Genomic DNA, 8303 nt, shown 5'->3' on the forward strand with positions numbered 1-8303 from the left:
TGAAAAGTCAAAATTTGCACTAAGAGCTCAACTCGGCGAGATAAGCACTTTTGTGCAAAAAGTGACAATGTAAAAAATTTGAGTCAAAATGTAATTCTTTTTTTTGTTAGGGACGTTGAGATAGCCTGAAAGAAACACTATTCCATTGAAAGTTTGAAGTTTTTAAAAAAAAGTACACGAAATATGGTGAAAAGTCAAAAATTTGCACTAAGTGCTCAACATGGCGAGATAAGCACTTTCGTGCAAAAAGTGACATTGTTAAAAAATTGAGTCAGAATGTAATTTTTTTTTTAGGCAATGTGAGATAGCCTGAAACAAGCACTATTCCATTGAAAGTTTGAAATTTTTTTCGGAAAAGTACTCGAAATATTGCGAATAAGTCAGAAATTTGCACTAAGTGCTCAACTCGGCGAGATAAGCACTTTTGTGCAAAAAGTGACAATGTTAATAAGTTGATTCAAAATGTACTTTATTTTTGTTAGGTTACGGTTAGATAGCATCAAACACACACTATTCCATTGAAGGTTTGAAGTTTTTCGGAAAAAAGTACTCAAAATATTGCGGAAAGTCAAAAATTTGTACTAAGTGCTCAACTCGGCGAGATAAGCACTTTTGAGCAAAAAGTGACAATGTTAAAAAGTTGAGTTGCAATGTAATTTTTTATTCTTAGGCACGTTGAGATAGCCTAAAACACACACTCTTCCATTGAAAATTTGAACTTTTTTATCGTAAAAGTACTCGAAATATGGTGAAAAGTTAAAAATTTCTACTAAGTGCTGAACTCGGCGAGATAAGCACTTTTGTTCAAAAAGTGACAATGTAAAAAAAGTTGAGTCAAAATGTAATTTTTTTTTTGTTAGGCACGGTGAGATAGCCTGAAACAAACACTATTCCATTGAAAGTTTGATGTTTTTTAGAAAAGTACTCGAAATATTGTGAAAAGTCAAAAATTTGCACTAAGTGCTCAACTCGGCGAGATAAGCACTTTTGTGTAAAAAGTGCCAATGTTAAAAAGTTGGGTAAAAATGTAATTTTTTTTTGTTAGTCACGGTGAGATAGCCTCAAACACACACTATTCCATAGAAAGTTTGAAGTTTTTCGGAAAAAAGTACTCGAAATATTGCGGAAAGTCAAAAGATTGCACTGAGTGCTCTACTCGGCGAGATAAGCATTTTTGTGCAAAAAGTGACAATGTTAAAAAGTTGACTCAAATGTAATTTTTTTTTTAGGGACGGTGAAATAGCCTGAAACACACATTATTCCATTGAAAAGTTAGAGTTTTTCGGAAAAGTACTCGAAATATGGCAGATAGTCAAAAATTTACACTAAGCGCTCAACTCGGCTAGATAAGAACTTTTTTGCAAAAAGTGACAGTGTTAAAAAGTTGAGTTAGGATGTAATTTTTTTTGTTAGGCAAGGTGAGATAGCCTAATACACACACTATTCCTTTCATAATTTGAAGTTTTTTGGAAAAGTACTCGAAATATTGCAAAATGTCAAAAATTTGCACTAAGTGCTCAACTCGGCGAGATAAGCACTTTTGTGTAAAAAGTGACAATGTTAAAAAGTTGAGTAAAAATGTAATTTTTTTTTTATTAGGGACGGTGAGATAGCCTGAAACAAACACTATTCCATTGAAAGTTTGAAATTTTTCGGAAAAGTACTCGAAATATTGCTAAAAAAGTAAAAATTTGCACTAAGTGCTCAACTTGGCGAGATAAACACTTTTGTGCAAAAAGCGACAATGTTAAAAATTTGAGACAAAAGTGCTTATCTCGCCGAGTTGAGCACTTAGTGCAAATTGTTGACTTTTCGCCATATTTCGAGTACTTTTCCGAAAAACTTCAAACTTTCAATGGAATAGTGTTTGTTTCAGGCTATCACACCGTCCCTAACAAAAATAAAGTACATTTTGACGCAAATTTTTAACATTGTCACTTTTTGCACAAAAGTGCTTATCTCACCGAGTTGAGCACTTAATGCAAACTTTTGACTTTCCGCCATATTTCGATATCTTTACCGAAAAACTTCAAACTTGCAATGGAATAGTGTTTGTTTGAGGCTATTTTACCGTCCCTAACATAAAAAATTACATTTTGACTAAACTTTTTAACATTGTCACTTTTTGCACAAAAGTGCTTATCTGGCCTTGTTAAGCACTTAGTGCAAATTTTTGACTTTCCGCCATATTTCGAGTACTTTTAAGAAAAACTTCAAACTTGCAATGGAATAGTGTTTGTTTCAGGCTATCTCACCGTCCCTAAAAAAAAAATTACATTTTGACTGATCTTTTTAACATTGTCACTTTTTGCACAAAAGTGCTTATCTCGCCGAGTTGAGCACTTAGTGCAAACTTTTGACTTTCCGCCATATTTCTTGTACTTTTTCCGAAAAACTTCAAAATTTCTATGGAATAGTTTTTGTTTGAGGCTATCTTACCGTCCTTAACAAAACAAAATTACATTTTGATTCAACTTTTTAACATTGTCACTTTTTGCACAAAAGTGCTTATCTCACCGAGTTGAGCACTTAGTGCAAATTTTTGACTTTCCGCCATATTTCGAGTACTTTTCCAAAAAACTTCAAACTTTCAATGGAATAGTGTTTGTTTCAGGCTATCTTACCGTCCCTAACAAAACAAAATTACATTTTGACTCAACTTTTAACATTGTCACTTTTTGCACAAAAGTGCTTATCTCGCCGAGTTGAGCACTCAATGCAATCTTTTGACTTTCCGCCATATTTCGAGTACTTTTTCCGAAAAACTTCAAACTTTCTATGGAATAGTGTCTGTTTGAGGCTATCTCACATTGCCTAACAAAAAAAATTAAATTTTTACTCAACTTTTAACATTGTCACTTTTTGCACAAATGTACTTATCTCGCCGAGTTGAGCACTTAGTGCAAAGTTTTGACTTTCCGCCATATTTCGCGTACTATTCCGAAAAACTTCAAACTTTCAATGGAATAGTGTTTGTTTCAGGCTATCTCACCGTCCCTAACAAAACAAAATTACATTTTGACTCAACTTTTTAACATTGTCACTTTTTGCACAAAAGTGCTTATCACGCCGAGTTAGTTGAGCACTTAGTGCAAATTTTTGAATTTTCGCCTTATTTCGAGTACTGTTCCAAAAAACTTCAAATTTTCAATGGAATAGTGTGTGTATGAGGTTATCTCACCTTGCCTAACAAAAAAATTACATCCTAATTCACCTTTTTTAACACTGTCAGTTTTTGCATAAAAATGCTTATCTCGCAGAGGTGAGCACTTCCCAGCTAACACAAAATGTTTAAAAAACGTTTTGAATTGGTTTTAGTTTGGGTTTCGTTGTTGTGAAACGTTTTCAAAACGTTTTTAAAACGTTTAAGTTAAATAATTATGCTTTCAAATAAGAGACTTTTGCACCAAAACGTTAAAAAAACGTTAGAAAAACGTACGCAAAAAACTTACAAACAAGTGTGTAAAATAGAACTAAATCACAACGTTCTGTAAACGTTATATCACAATCAACTTTTCACCAATTTTCACAAAAATTGTTATCGTTTTTATAAAACGTTTTATAAACGATTTTAAAACGTCGCTGTGTAAACCTTGCCTTTTGTTTGCAGATTGTTTGCACCAAAACGTTAAAAAACATTCAATAAACGCACGCAAATAAACTTACAAACAGGTGCATCAAATAGAACGAAATTACAACGTTTACAGAACGTTATATCACAACCAAATTTTCACCAACTTTCATCAACAATGTTATCGTTTTCATAAAACGTTTTAAAAAAGATTTTAAAACGTCACTCTGTAATATTGCCTTTTGTTTGCAGATTTAATGCACCATAACGATATAAAAACGTTACAATAACGTACGCAAAGACTCCTTAACAAATGTATAATTAGAACGAAATCACAACGTTCACAGAACGTTATATCAAAACCAAATTTTCACAAATTGTCAGAGAAATTGTTATCGTTTTTATAAATCGTTTTTTAAAACGATTTTAAAACGTCGCCATATATTGCGTTTTATTTGCAGTTTCCTTGTACAAAAAGTTATAAAAACGTTTTAATAACGTAAGAAAATACTTACAAACACGTTTATAAACACGTTTATCACAATTAAATCACAGCGTTCACAGCGTTATCTCGCAACTAAAAATGACTACCACTTTATTCCAGAAATTTAATTAACATATTTTATAAAGAACAAACGTACCCAATGCTACACCCAAACAATTAACATAGGTACAATCAAATTTTTGAACCAATTTATTCAGGTTAATTGTTTTCTTTAACTTTAACACATTAATCTATATGTATAAATCTACGTAGTCACCGTCATCATCCATGCATTTATAATGAGTCTTAGCCACGAATAAAATTTACTGATTCGTCAATAAGCGTCATGTGACAATTTATCTACGCGAACGCGCGCAACCGTTGACCGATTGCCACTTTGCGCCTGTTTTTCGTTGGGTGATGTAGTATGTGACGTCCGTTTTCTGAATTCAACTTATCTGCTGATACTTTTAGAAACCCTAACTTTTAATCTGATCGTATACAATTTTATGAAACTATGGAAGGTAAGTTTATTATTTGATATACATTACGTTATTGTCTTTTAGAAAAAACACACAATAAAAAACACGTCAACAAGCCAGAGCCGTCGGTAGGCCTAGGGCAAAAGCCTGCCTGGGGCCGGGGCTAGGAAAACACGTCAAGCCAGCCCTAGGCCTAGGTAGGTAGCCAAAGGGTTGAAAAAGAAAAGTAGGAACACATTTTCTAGCAAAGGGAGCACAAAGGCGCACTGGGAGTTGAGGGTCTAATGCTCATGCCCTCGGGGAAAAAAATCCGTTTTCTGCAATAGTTTGTTGTTGGTGTTATTTGACGTCAGGTTTTTTGGTTTTATGACATGGTTCTATCTAAATACGGGTCCCAGCTAGGCCAAGTTCTACAGTTATTCTGTGCTGTAGGCCTAGGCCTAAGTGTGTATTGAACTGCGAGGCATTTAATGACAAATACTCCTTTTCATAGTTTTAAATCAAGAACAAACCTGGGAATATCATGATAGATGAGGCAAATGTGCCTTGTCTGTCTCATGCTAGCGGCCCTGTATTTTCCCTGGTACTGGCACATAGGCCTAATCTAATTATTTTTAATAGGCCTAGTGATTCTTAGGCATGACGTTTTTGTAATTTTCATGAGAAGTTGCTGGCTATAATATTACAATTAAGATTTCTAAGTCTGCTTTTAGTGTCAGAACAGGTCACAATATCATTCACAATTTTTGATTGTGTTGAATAATATTTTTGTATTGCCTGTATGACTGCAGCTCATTTGAGGATTCTATATATTAATTGTTTATTAACTTTTCTTTAATGAATATTTTTTGGTTGATGCCATTAATTGATAAATATATGTTTACTTTTAGTTACCAATGACCTGAGGGAATAAAGTTTCAACAGCATTTAGGCAAGTCCACCGTTCTTCTGTAAAGGCACCCTGTATGCATAATTAAATACGGTAAGTCCAGGCTTTATCTTATTATTATTATTATTATTATTATTATTATTATTATTATTATTATTGTTATTATTATTATTATACAATTTTACGTCATTGTTTGTTGATTATTGAAATGGTGGGCTATCACTGTATCAGTGCTAACCTTGTATATACTGTGTGCGTATGTTTATCATTCCATAATGATCACTTCAAACAGTTTAATTACCTATAATATTTTAATTTATTATTTTCATTATATTAACTAATACATTGATTTAGAATGGGAATTAATTGTTTTAAGGATGTCAAGTATCACGGCTTCAGACAAGTTATTAGAAAGTTTTAAATTATCATGATAATTTATACTTACCTTATATTATTTTTTCATAAATATTTAACATAGGCCTACACATATTATTTTTAATATAAATGTAATTATTCTAATCTGTTGAATTTGTTTATAGGACTAATATTCAGCAGTCAAATAATATATTAACAAGGGTGATCATACGTTTGTAATTAAATCTATTGAGTTGGTGTTACCTTGGGACTATTAAAAGTATGGTTTTTATAGCTGTTATATAGCAAATGTTTTAAAAAAAGAATATTTTTGGTTAAGTCAAGTTTAACAGTAATGAAAAATCACTTCACTTCAGAAAACAATACTAAAACTCATCCTACATGTAGAATATTAATTATAAAAAGCAAAAAAGGCCGACTGTAGATTAAATTGACACATTTTTGTGTTCACTTTTTACAGAAACTTAAGCAAGTTTGTAATGAAGAAGATGTAGTTGCCAGAAGAGATGACAACGATGAGGATGACAGCAATATTATGTGAATGCGTTCGATTTGTAGCACATCCTCTTTATTGGTTCTGATACAACATTCTACTTCGCAAATGGTTCCATTGTGACAGAACAGCTATGAATTTTCTCTGTCAAGGCTTGATTCAGAGAGAGTGTAGCCATCTGCTTTTCTCAATATCCAAGATTTTTAAGTGTGCACTATGGAATTTTGTACTGTAGGCCCCTTGTTTATTTTTGATGTTTCTTTGACATTTTTAAAATCAATTGAACTTGCCAAACACTGACTGAAATAACTGTACTTACAGGAATAGTATATGGAATTTTGTACACTAGGCCCCTTGTTTATTTTTGATATTTCTTTGACATTTTTAAAATCAATTGAACTTGCCAAACACTGACTGAAATAACTGTACTTACAGGGATAGTATAGAATTGTCAGCACTTGACTCTAACTTGATTTTGATTTATTAATTTTTTGGATATTGATTATTGTATATCTTTTTGTCCTATATTGAAATGGGGCTTTTGCTAATTTACAGTATAATTAAGTACAGTACAGGACGCATTAAATATTAAAAGATAAACACATAACGCTACATAATTATAAGTAATTTTGTATTGTTGTCCTCTTTTGTCCCAGAGCATCAAAGTTAACACGATGTAGTTGGAATCCTACATGTGACCAGAGGCCGACCTAAGCATATCCACGGTTCAGTGTACAGCCTTTGTTCAAGTTTTGAAAATGTCTTGGAACACCGATCAAACTCAAAAAGTTTTACCGTTATTTTGATGCTTTTAAACGTTTTTAAAGCATTCTTAAAAAGTGTTACAAGACCAGAGTCAATGTAACTAGAGTTAAAAATTACTCTAGTTACATTGAGTTTGGTATTGTAACACATTTTAAGATTGTTTTAAAAACGTTTAAAAACATTAAAATAAAGTTATAATAACGTTTCTAAATGTTAAATTGAAACGTTATTAAAACGCTTTAAAAACTCTACATAATTACGTTTTTAAAACGTAATATTATAACGTTTTACAAACGTAATAAAAAAAAACTTTGTAAACGTTTTTAAAACGTGATACAAGACCAAAGTCTATGTAACCAAAGGTTATTTTTACGTTATAATAACGTTTTAAAAACGTTACATTAAAACGTTATTTAAACGCTTCCAAAACTCCACAAAATTACGTTTTCGAAACGTTTTACTAAAACGTTTTTTAAACCAAACTCATACGTTTTTATAACGTTTTTTTAACGTTAAATTGTTAGCTGGGTAACTACAAATTTTTTACTTTTCGCCATATTTCGAGTACTTTTCCGAAAAACTTCAAACTTTCAATGGAATAGTGTTTGTTTCCGGCTATCTCACCGTCCCTAACAAAAATAAATCACATTTTGAATCAACTTTTTTAACATTGTCACTTTTTGCACAAAAGTGCTTATCTCGCCGAGTAAAGCACTTAGTGCAAATTTTTGACTTTCCGCCATATTTCGAGTAATGTTCCGAAAAACTTCAAACTTTCAATGAAATAGTGTTTGTGTCCGGCTATCTCACCGTCCCTAAACAAATAAATTACATTTTGACTAAACTTTTTTAACACTGTTAATTTTTGCACAAAATTGGTTATGACTTTCCGCCATATTTCGAGTACTTTTAAGAAAAACATCCCACTTTCAATGGAATAGTTTGTCTTTTAGGCTATCTCACGTTGCCTAAAAAAAATTATATTTTGATTCAACTTTTTAACATTGTCAATTTTTGCACAAAAGTGCTTATCTCGCCGAGTTCAGCACTTAGTGCAAATTTTTGACTTTCTGCCATATTTCGAGTACTGTTCCGAAAAACTTCAAACTTTCAATGGAATAGTGTTTGTTTCAGGCTATCTCAACGGCCCTAACAAAAAAAAATTACTTTTTTACTCAACTTTTTAACACTGTCACTTTTTGCAGAAAAGTGCTTATCTCGCCGAGTAGAGCACTAAGTGCAAA

Source organism: Anneissia japonica, unplaced genomic scaffold (genome assembly GCF_011630105.1).
Source record: "Anneissia japonica isolate Jap-2015-1 unplaced genomic scaffold, ASM1163010v1 scaffold9_len2422644_cov172, whole genome shotgun sequence".
Taxonomy (NCBI): domain Eukaryota; kingdom Metazoa; phylum Echinodermata; class Crinoidea; order Comatulida; family Comatulidae; genus Anneissia; species Anneissia japonica.